The sequence below is a fragment of the Triticum aestivum genome, chromosome 1A (assembly GCF_018294505.1).
Source record: "Triticum aestivum cultivar Chinese Spring chromosome 1A, IWGSC CS RefSeq v2.1, whole genome shotgun sequence".
NCBI classification, from domain to species: domain Eukaryota; kingdom Viridiplantae; phylum Streptophyta; class Magnoliopsida; order Poales; family Poaceae; genus Triticum; species Triticum aestivum.
The window spans coordinates 92,611,928-92,623,946 of NC_057794.1; positions in this window are offsets into that span (position 1 = coordinate 92,611,928).

A 12,019-nucleotide genomic window follows, 5' to 3' on the forward strand; every position below is an offset into this window, starting at 1 on the left:
GGCCTGTTATAAGCAGCGGTGCAAATAGCCCGTTGGGATCCGGAATATAACTGCTCTATCAAAGTATAGGCAGCCTTCAGCTTCATCCGCATGTAAGAGCCCAGATGGGTAATGCGGGTCCCCATGACATTGCAAGCATTAGTAAACCAGTAACTGATGAGATAACATGAGTTGAAAAACATCAGATGAGGATATTTACCAAATACATCAGAAGTCATAGTGTTTATTTGCCTCTTTAAACCGGCCAGTTCTTCGACAACCGGTTTAAGGGTTGTTTCTGCGTCTTCGGCTCTCTTTGCTAAAGCGCCTTTCCCCGTGTCCTAGTCTGCCCGTTCCTTCTTAAAGGTCTCCTTCAGTTTCTCCATGGCTGCTAAGACATTGGTCAGTTCCTCCTTGGCTTTAGAAGCCTCCGCTTGCTGAGATTTAATGTTCTCTTGAAGATCAATGGTTTTGGCGTCCTTTTGCTTAGCTCAGCCTATCAAATAAAGATATATCATCAGTAGGCCATATATATTTGAAGTACCAAACACATAACAAGTTATGCACTTTGCATTTGGGGGCTAATGCCTATTCGCTTCATTATCAGACAGTTTTTTTCAAGTCCCAAGTGTAATGCAAGCATTATTCTTGGCACTTGGAGGCTAATGTACATCTGCTCAAAGTAAAACAATGGTCAAAGTCCCGGTTCACCTTGGAAAGATAAACCGGCCCTTAGGGACCAAGCAAGCAAAAGTTACATGATTACAATGCTAAAGTACCGGTTCATTTTTAAAGGAACAACCGACCCTTGGAGGATAAGTATTCAGAGTTATGGTATTATAAAGTCCCGGTGTTCGATTGCCATCATAAATCAGCCCTTGGGGGCTACTGGAATTGGTACTTACAATTGGACTTAAGAGAGAAAAGGTTATGTAATTACCTCATAACGTTCCTTCATGAAGTTCACTAAACCGGCTTCGTAGTCACGATTTGCGTGCAGATGGTTTAAAAAACCAGAATGGAGTTCCTGGGTGTTGAAGTGAGCATAGCTTGGTAAATCAGTGCTCCATTTGCCTTTTTCCATAGCAGAATGTTCCTCCTTGGTGCTATGTTTTGATAGTGCAACAGGGTTACCAGGGGAGGTGTGGCCAATGCCAGTGATGATAGCATCATCTTCCTTGTCAGTGGTAGCCTTCAGTAGAGTTAACGGGATATCAGCAGCCTTAACCGAACTAGACGGACCATCTTCAGTACGGACCGGGCTCGTCGGTTTATCAGTATGGTTTGCTGTTTCAACTTCTACTTGTTCATCAAAGTCATGATCTTGAGGGGGCGGTTCATCAAACATGGTGTCAGCATTTGGACCTTCCGGTTCTGTAGTTGGCTCCGGTTCAATAACCACATGGTCGTCAGACGGTTTATTCGCCCGAGCCTTCTTGCTGGGTCTAACCTTGGCTCTGAAGGAAAAAAGATGCAAGGGTTAGTATAACATGCAAGTATAAAGCGTCAAGAGATTGAGTTGAAATACTTACCCAGCAACTGTCTTAAGAGGAGGGAGTTGTGTGGCTGTCGACTCGCCGGATGATGAATGAGGTGTTCCCTGATAATTTGAATCAGGCGGATTAAGAGGTTGTCGGAAATAACCTGCCTTGGGATTAGAGGTATCAGAAGTGGGTGAGACCTCAGGTCGACATTTTCGAACCGGGGTGTTCGGTAAATTGGCCAAAGTGACTACTTGGCTGTTGTGCCGGGTTGTGTGGCGAGCCTCGTGCTGCTGCTTCTTCAAAATAAATTTTGGATCCAAGTGAGCAAGAGGGTGAGAAAATTTTATTTTCTGGATTGTTTGACGGATTTTCTGTGTTGACAGAGTGCCTGAACCGAAGGGAAGAGTAATTACCTCTGCGTCGTCGGCCTGGCTACCCTCAGCGTCATCCTGATAATAATCATTGTCAATGAGGTGTATGAAAAGTGAACCAAGAGAGTCAAGTTCTACCTCTACGCCCGGTTCATCAGGGTCGTCATCAAGATCTAAACCGATGGGTTCAGTTGCCTTATTCTTGGCAGGCCTCTTGACCACCTTCGTCTTAGGTCGAGGGGTTTTCACCGGTTTTTCTTGAGGCTTCTTCTTCCAAAAAAGGTCATCACCCTATTAAAGATAATTGACAAAAGTTATAAGAGATTACACAGTTAAAGATATGGAATACAAGTAGGAACGAGGCAATGCTTACAGCTGGCGGCTTATTCAAGGTGTAGAACGGACTAAAGTCGGTCCTGCTACAGACAGCTTCCGATTCATTCAATATCTTCTTCACAACTTTAGTAACTTCAGCTTCTGTCAGCTGAATATCAATATGACGTTGGGAGTCTTTTGAGTCACCAGTATACTCGCATATTAAACCGGGGTGACGACTTAAAGGCAATATACTCCATGAAATACAGCAGCGAACAAAATCAACTCCTGTTAGACCATTGTCCATGAAGGCTCTGAGCTTGGAGAGCTGTGGAGCATATGTAGACCGTTCTTTGGTGGTCAACCATTGCGGAAGTGGATGTGTGTTGGTAAGCCAGTGAGGACGGTAACTCGGTAGAGGATTCTCATCATCAGGGGAGGTATCTTTACAATAAAACCAAGTTTGGTTCCAATCTTTAGGATGTCTATGGAGTTTGGCATGAGGGAACCTGACATCTTTTCTCTTTTGAATTGAAACGCCGCCCAGTTCGGTATTGGGCCCGTCTACAAACTCAGTATGGTGGTTCAAATAGAAAAAGTCCCGGAATAGCTCAACAGTTGGCTCCTCTTGCAGGTATGCTTCACAAAATACTTGAAAGTCGCAAACATTTGACACAGAGTTTGGTCCAACGTCTTGAGGATGGATCTGGAAATTGGTAACTACATCACGGAAGAGCTTGGATCCGAGCGGTTTAAAGCCACGACTCATGTGCTCAACAAACACTACTACTTCGCCATCTCTGGGGGTAGGAGGGTTTTCTGGACAGGGAACTCACCACTGGATTTCACTCCGCTTCAGTAAGGTGCAAATTTTGACGCATCCATCCAGTTGCTCCTCTGTAACCGGGGAAGGGACCTAGTTACATGCATAAAATTGTTTGGCCATTGCAAGTGAAGAGCTGGAAAAGATTACTGCTGGTTTACGATTCATGATTGACAAGGCATAAAGGGCAACAGGTTAAGAAAAAGGAATTCAAGCATGACAAATTGTTAAACCGGAGGCTCATGCAGTTATAAATGGTAAAGCGACGGGCAGTTTACAAGGGGAGTAATGGCATATGACAGATTATTTTCTACAAGGATAAACCGCCTACGCATATAAGGAAGGTACAGATCTGAGGCAAAAAATGACTAAGTGAGGAAAAACAGGTTTCATAGGATCACATGGGCATTTTGGATCTACCACAAGTCAGGAAAAGAAAAAGATTTAGACCTAAAAAAGTTGGTCCTAGAGCAGTTCATAAAAATTCAGATCAGGTTTTTATGCGTATAAGGCTTGGTTTGATAGCCGAGATAAGGACTACTATAGCTATCGCATGGAACGCATCAAGGTTGAGGTCGCATCAAGGTTGAGGTCTGCTATTTATGGACTGGCGAAGAACAAGCGAAGAACGCCATGAACCCGTGTGAACCCTAAGTGGATCTACAGAGGAAAGAGGGAAAGATTTACAGGAGTTGTTGAAGCAGAGGAGGTGCGCCGTGTTTTTTTGTTTCAATCAGGTCGATGCTGCAGCCGACGATGAGGCAGAGGTAAAGCTCGACGACGGCGGCGGCGCTCGGGTCCAGAGGCGTCGCGAGGAGGAAGAAGAGATGAAGAGGCAATGGGAGGAAAAGGAAAGGGATCCTCATCCTTATTTATAAGGGCAAAGAGATAAGCGACAGGCGCAGGAATCGAGGAGCCCAAAAAATGGATATATATAACAAGGTTGTCGCCTTGATTGTTGGATGCTCATTAATAAAGGGTATCTTCGGCTTTAATGAACAGGTGACGTCACATCGGGTTACTACAAATCTGGAGGATGATGTCACGGCAGTTTACAAGATCTATGCGAAAGTGCAAAGGGAGGAATTTTTCTAAGTGTTGAAGATTGACATGAACAAGTTCAAATCAATCTGGGGCCTAATGTTGGGGATATTACTACTGGACCTAAACCGGCCAGGAGAGGCCGGGTTATCCCTATGATGATTACTTTATTTGAAGCCTAGGAAGACAAAAGATGGTGGCACTTCATGAAGGTCCAAGGCCCAAAGGCGAGTTAAGGCCTGTAGACATAAACCGGCATTGATAGTAACTTGTATGGTAAGATAGAAGGAAAAGAGACCGAGTCGGGCACGTTTATGATCCGGCCTTGGGATTCTGTAAACCGACGGGCGTCGACCTATGTATATAAAGGGGTGACCCGGCAGCAGTTTAGGGACAACACACAATAACTCGAGAGCCAGGCAAAGCAGATTCGCTCCCTGGTCATCGAAACCCAAGCAATTCCATCACAACTGGACGAAGGCTTTTACCTTCACCGAAAGGGGCCGAACCAGTATAACTCTTGTGTCCCTTGTCCGCTTTAACCCCTTTAAGCTAACCCATCGCGATGGCTCCACGACTAAGTCCTTCCACGAGGACATCTGTCGTGACAAAACCACGATAGTGGCCAGTGCCGCCTGCCGGTGCCGTCCATCCCCATGCCTCCGCCCAGTCCAACCACCAGTCACCACCACGCTCCACTCCTCACCTTATCTCTCATCTTTCATTTTTTTGATGAAATTCTCGAGATACCAGTTTTCTGATAAAATTCTTGAGATATCATTAGTTTTTACACATGGGATTACTCCTACATCGGTCAATCACAATAGGTGTTTTGTAAAAAAATGCATATTGATGTTCTGTGCAATGCACGAGCATCTTCGTAGTAATTATATAACGCAAATCACGAGTAGGAAGTGATGTTTTTTACACAACCATGTTAACATGGCCACGTAAATCACTAGCTAAAGTGTAATACCATTATACTTATATCCCAATGCAAAAGGTTGAGTACATTTCCGAAGAGTAGAGTCGCACACACGCACTCTGTCTCTCAGAATCTCTCACACACACCAGTTACGGGATGCCCACTTAAGTAGACACGTATGTTACAATTTGTGCACCCGTGGGTACACGTGATGGTGCGCATTTATTTAAGCCGGACGACAAACCCAAGAAGTAGCTGCATTCATTCCCCTCCCGCCGCCTCTTCTCTAGTCGCCGTCACTCGGTAGCCATGGCCCGGCCGAAGGTTACGACATACGCCATACTCCCGCTGGAGCGTCCCTTTAATCTGGAAGTTTTAGTGGTCATGCATGCATCTTTTTGTGCTATCACTCCTATATAAGGGTTGACCGGTCGCTTCCCGTGGACATGCGCGGGTGGTGGAAGAGGAAGGAGAAGGGAAGTGGACTACGGAGTAATGTTTTGTACCACAATTTCTTAGGAAACTAAGTGCGATAATTGAGTAGTTTTGCAAACTACTAGTACTACACCTGAAACGGTTCAAAACCAATACCACCACCATGCCCGCCTCTGACCGCCCTGGCCGACCCAACCCCCCTCCCTTGCCAGCGCGCGCTTCCTTGCTCCTCTATATCGGAAAGAATAATTTCGTTCGCCGACATGTGGGACGTCGACCATCCTGGTCCACTTGCCATGCACGCAGAACTCCAAGGGAGAGTCACCCCGGTCGTCGCATCGCAGTAATAATGACTAATGAGCTGTCAAATCACAGGCCCAACCTTTCCCACTGTGAATTTTCTCGGACGAAGGAACCATCATGACTTCGTTGAATTCCGCTTCTTGAAGAAAACTACTATACCGGCAGTACTGCTAGCTACAGTAGTTACTCCAGTAGAGGCCTCCTTTGGTTCATAAGATAGGAATTTTATAGGGATATGAAAATCATAGGAAGTGAGATGACGTGCATCTCAATTCCTATAGAGAAAGAGATGCCATTTGATGCATAGGATAGGAATTTTTCCATTGAGTCTAGGCTAATGTATTGGTAATTTGCTCTAAAAACTACAATAGTAACTAGTACCGGTACATGCTTGTAATTAATTAAAAAAACGTATGGGCGACACAGACACACACACTAACTACTAGTACTACTACTTCTCACATGTTGGCCAGATGTTGTCGTTTTCCTTCCCGGCTTTGTCGGCCTCCTTCCCGGCATTGTCGGTGACACCACACCAGCTTGGATCTCCGCCGACCTCTCCGCAGTAGCGCGTGCGTTCTCTTCTTTCTTGTGGCGGCAGGCCTCTCTTTTCTTGAGTGCTTTTTGACTTTTCTGCTCCCTCTGTGCGGCTTTGGCTGCCTCTTGCTCTACTGCCCATTCGGCCTTGGCAGCTTCAAATTCCACCCACGTAGGTGTGAGGTCGCGAGCGGTGATGAACTTAGCATGGCGGGATGCCATCACTTCCCTACCATTCTGTGTGCGGTCATGGGCGGCGAGGAACTCGGCGCGGTGGGATGCCATCACACTCCCTTACTGGTTAGTGTGAGGCGCGGTGGCATGAACGGCGCTTGGTGACAACTCTGGGGTGGAGTGGCCGGACAACCGTATAGTGCATTGGTTTGTCAAGAGCTCAATGACAGAATATGAAGGAAATTTGGATTCCCCTTCAATAATGGTCATTTATTACTGAGTAAAATGCATTGGTGGTCATCGAACTTGTCTTGATAGCTCACTTTGATCATTGTATACGAGATATGGTGATTATACCGTCACTGGCTCAGCGTATAGCTCCGTATTTTTCTGGTTGACACTATAAAAAAATACACTTCTGTGATGATACGTGTTTGTCACAGTAGGTCACGGTTTTCGTCATGCATGTACATCCATGACAATTTTATGACAGAATCAAGAGAGTCATACCTGTGCTGTCGTAGAAGTGTTCCATGACATTAAGAAAATTATCATCACGGAAGTGTCCACTTCCATGCCGATAAATCCCGTGTCATAGAAGTGCTTTCGTCAAGGGTGACCGACACGTGGCATCGACCGTAACGGGTCACTGTTAAGCTATCGGGTTCGGTTTTGGATCCGATAACCCGTTAACAGCCCGGACCAATGGGGATTTGCCATGTGTAAATTTCTCTTTGGCCGGAGGAAACACGTGTTTGCTCGCCGATGGGACAGATGTCATCCACTCATTGGACAAGATGCGCCTATGATACGCCAACACATGGCACGGCCCAACAGAGGCGCGTTATGGTGAAAAGGCCGGCCCAGCTAAAGGCCCACCATGTTTTTCCACACACTAGTGGGCTGGCCCGTTAACAGCCTGCCATGTTTTGGGCCAAATTGAGGCCCATAGCAGATCAGGCCCATTCACAGCCTGCAGTGTTTTGGGCCAAATTATGGCCCATATTGGATCAGGTCCGTTAACAGGCCACTGTTCTTTATGGCCCATTCTAAGACAGGTTTGTATTTTAGCCTGTTAAATGCCCGTTAACAAGTTCGGCCCGATAATAGTTTCGGCCTATTACGGTCCGTGGTGCATCTGGGATGTTGTCATCCCGATTTAACTTTAGGCCCTTTAATGGCCCATGTAGAAACTGGGCTATTTCTTGTCTAAAGTAACTTTAGGCCTCTTAACAGCCTGTGGTCTTCGTAGATAAATTTTAGCCCAACAGGCCTATCGTCATGATAATGGCTCGTGGAACAGTTGGGCCTAATTATAGCCCGCGTTGAATCAGGCATGCTTATAGCCCATCAGATAATGGCCCATGACACTTTTGGGCCTATGGCCCGCATGGATACCGGCCTACTTAAAGCCCATAATTTTTTTGGGCCAAACTGGCCCCAGATATATTTTGTCTTGTTAGCTGCTCGTCCTATTTGGGCCAAACATGGGCCTTAGGCAGTTTCAGCCTGTATTGGCCCGTGAACTTTCCGGCCCAAACTGCCAAATCTAGGTTTCATCCTGTTAAAAGCCCATGGCATTCTCTGGCCCAGCTGGCTAGAACTTTCCTCGGCATGTTAAAGGCGGGAAACTACAATAGGTTTAGACCTGCTAATGGCCCAAGATGATTATAGGCCCACATTTTGGCCCATATGAGTAACGGGCCGGCCTGAAGATCGACAACACTGAGATCCACTAAATCTTCAGATCTAAATTACAGCATACCAACCAAACAAGAAACCTAGACTATACAATAAAGAAATTATGTCATATTACATCCACTAGGAATCAAAGTTCCCTACCGGTGATAATAAATTGCAACGTGATGCGAATTACATACACTGGGCATCAAAGGTCGCCACCAATGCATATAAACGCGCCGACAAAATAATGTACAAAACTGAGAGCACTTCAGAAGGCACGAGGCCTGGCCAGGACGGGCCCCGCAAGCAGCCGAACAAGCTGATGAGACCTTAGTTGTTTCAGAGATAGATGCTCCATCCCTGGCTGTATGGCACCATAGTGCGCAAGGCAGTCCTCTGACATCTTCCTTGCGTCTTTGACTTCAAGTCGGAGCTAAGATGAAGCAAGCCTTTCCGCTTTAAGTTGAGACTGAAGAAGTCAAACTGATTGAGGCAGCGACTGCATAGAGGTTGCCTCACACCTGCTGGTGAGTAGTTTCAACTCACCGTCTTCATCAATACAGGACCTTGGGGTCATCTCGCTGTCCTCAATATGATTTGGCTCACTATCTTCCCTAAAGTTATGCCTGGCATAAGAGATACGACTCTGAAAGAGAAACAAGGAGACACATAATAGGTTTCACAGTTATATAAGCAAATAAATGGATTTGTTCTGCATAAGGAACATGTTTTTACATCTACAATTTAAAACTGGTAGTTGATGAAAACATCCAATCAGATGTTAACAGCAAAGTAAATAGTAGTGGAGGAAATGATGCCTATCCAACTCTATACTAGAACAAAGTTTGAAGGATTGAGAAGGATGAACTTACATTACATGTTAACACGGGTTGGACAACGCCCATCTCCATGCTGATGGAAGGATAATTCAATAAATTCCCCAAAGAAAATTCGTTATAAGCGTTGCCATTTTTCTACATTTTGCAAAGAGTAAATATATATCAAATAATATTGGAAGAAACAGAGGATAATGAAGCTCAGGTGCAGACTGATGATACATAATCAAATAGCAATTAATTAATTGCAGGGTTACAAGGAAAAAGGTACTGACAAGAGGAATGCAGACATCAACATGTGCAGTGGCATTGGCTTTATTCAACATTTTGGTAAGAGTAAATGTAGATATGATAATTTGGAGAAAGTGGAGGGCGGGGTAGATAAGATGCAGAGTAATGCTAGACAATCAACTATCTCGCGATGCAAGTACAGTAATACCACCACCGTCCATTATTACTTGTCACTCAAATGGATGTATCTAGCAGTATTAAGTTCTAAATACATCCAATGATCAACAATTAATTCGATACAGAGGGAGTACATGACAACATGTACTTACATGAGCAATCCAAAACTTCATAACCATTGTGTTAATTCTACATTTATCTAAGAGTAAATATAGATCTTATAATTTCAAGGAAAGGGAGGATAGAGAAGCAAACATTTATAGTGATGCTACATAATCAAACAGCAATGAGTGTAAGTATGCTGACAAACGGGAAGAGGTACTGACAAGAGTAATGCAGAGCCCAGTATTGTTGTGAGATCCTATGATCCTTTGAGCAAGGAGCTTCATCTGAAATTAGTTTTCATACAAGAGAGAAGGTAAGGCACATGCAGAAATTTAGGAGTTCAAATTTTGAATTGATATCATAGACAGTACCTGACGCTGGGCTCTCAACAGTTCTAATAGGGGTTTGGCCAGTGGAGTAGAGGTAGAGTGTAGTACAGTTGGGCCTGTGTTTTTTGTGGCTGCTGATCTATCTGATTTATCAGGTATCACTACCTTTTCCAAATACCTAGTTTGTACTCCTTGAGGATCTGAACTCACCCTCTTCCTTTTGGACATCTGTTACGAAAGAACAACATTTGACTGGAAAAACATAGTATGACGACACATGGAATAGGTACAGAAAATGGATAGGTATGGCATATACTCATATATGATGCTTAAACTAAGCAGATGGTGTAACAAAGCAGATTAAAAAGGTCTTGCAGGAGCTGCCAACTAATAGGGCGCCAGAGCCTGATAGTTTTAATGGCATGTTTTTCAAGCATTGTTGGCCGATCATCGAGAAAAATTTCTTAAGTTTGATCAAAGACTTTTATGAAGGCAAACTTTCTCTGGAAAACATTAATGGGTCTCTTATTACCCTTATCCCTAAGATGTTATCTCCTGAGGGACCGGATAATTTTAGGCCTATTTATTTTACAAACACCTGCTTGAAGTTTCTCACCAAGTTGCTGGCTAATAGGTTGCAAAGGGTGATTTTAAACTGCATCCATAAGAACCAGTATGGTTTTCTTAAGGGTAGAGAAATCCAGGACTGTCTGGCTTGGAGTTTTGAGTATATACATCAATGCAAATAGTCCAAGAGGCCTATTGTTATTCTGAAATTAGATTTTGCCAAGGCTTTTGATACTGTTAATCATGAGGTTATTTTGCTGATGCTCAAACACAAAGGTTTCGATGATAAATGGATTGGTTGGATCAAAGAGATCCTTTCTACAGGGTCTTCTTCTGTGTTGCTAAATGGCATCCCTGGCAAGCAGTTCAAGTGCAAATGTGGGGTCAGACAAGGGGATCCTTTATCACCTCTTCTATTTGTAATTGCAGCTGACCTTTTACAATCTGTGATTAATCAAATGCTGACTCAGGGTGTCTTATCACTCCCAATCCCCACCCATGACCAGGAGTTTCCCATTATACAGTATGTTGATGATACTGTTATCTTTCTGTCAGCTAGATATGAGGAGCTGGTAGCTCTCTAGAACATGCTGCTTACCTTTCAACAATCTACTGGTCTCAAGGTCAATTTTGCAAAGTCCTCAATGATCCCACTCAACATTGATGAAGGTGAAGCAATTCGGTTAGCTGCTCTGTTGGGCTGCAGGTTTGGCCAACTCCCTTTTACATATCTAGGGCTGCCCCTTGGAACCACTAGACCCAGGATTGTTGATCGCATGCCTTTAGTGGATACTTTGGAGAGACGTCTGACTGCTAGCTCATGCATGCTCAATCAAGGATCACGTTTGCAGCTCCTAACTTCGGTCCTGACTTCCATGCCAATTTACTTTCTTTGTAGCTTGCAAATCCCACATGGTATTATCAAACAGTTGGACAGAATCTTCAGACAATGCCTCTGGAGGGGGAGTTCTGATGCTCCAAAGCAGTCTTTGGCTGCTTGGGATCTAGTTTGCCGGCCAAAAGATAAAGGAGGTCTTGGGGTGATTAACTTAAACATCCAAAACAAAGGGCTCCTACTCAAGCATTTGCATAAGTTCTATAATAAGGTTGACATACCATGGGTGTCCCTCATCTGGAACAGTTATTATGCTGATGGTGTCCCACATTCTACAACCCCAGTGGGGTCCTTTTGGTGGAGAGATATCCTTAAGCTCCATGATGCGTACACACCTATTGCCTCAGTGCACATCAACATGGGTGACTCTACTCTGTTCTGGACTGATGCTTGACATATTGGTGGATCTTCTAGACCTTTATGTTGGAGATTGCCAAGGTTATTTTCCTTTGTTAATAATGACAAGGTTTTAGTGCATGAATTCCTCATATCACAGGATATTTTTTCAATGTTCTTCTTGCCATTGTCTCATGAGGCTGCTCAGGAGTTTCATGTGCTAGAGGATTGGATAATGGCCTTGGACAAGGACACTAACATACCGGATGTTTGGGTTTGGCCGGGCAAATCTGGTGCATTCTCAGCCAAGAGTTTCTACACCTTAATGCACTCACATTTGCCCACAATTCAACCGTGTAAATGGTTGTGGAAAAGCAGATGCACATTGAAGATCAAAGTCTTTGGCTGGTTACTTTTCTTTGACAGGCTTAACACCAAGGACCTCCTGATCCGCAGGCACTGGAGATCCCCTC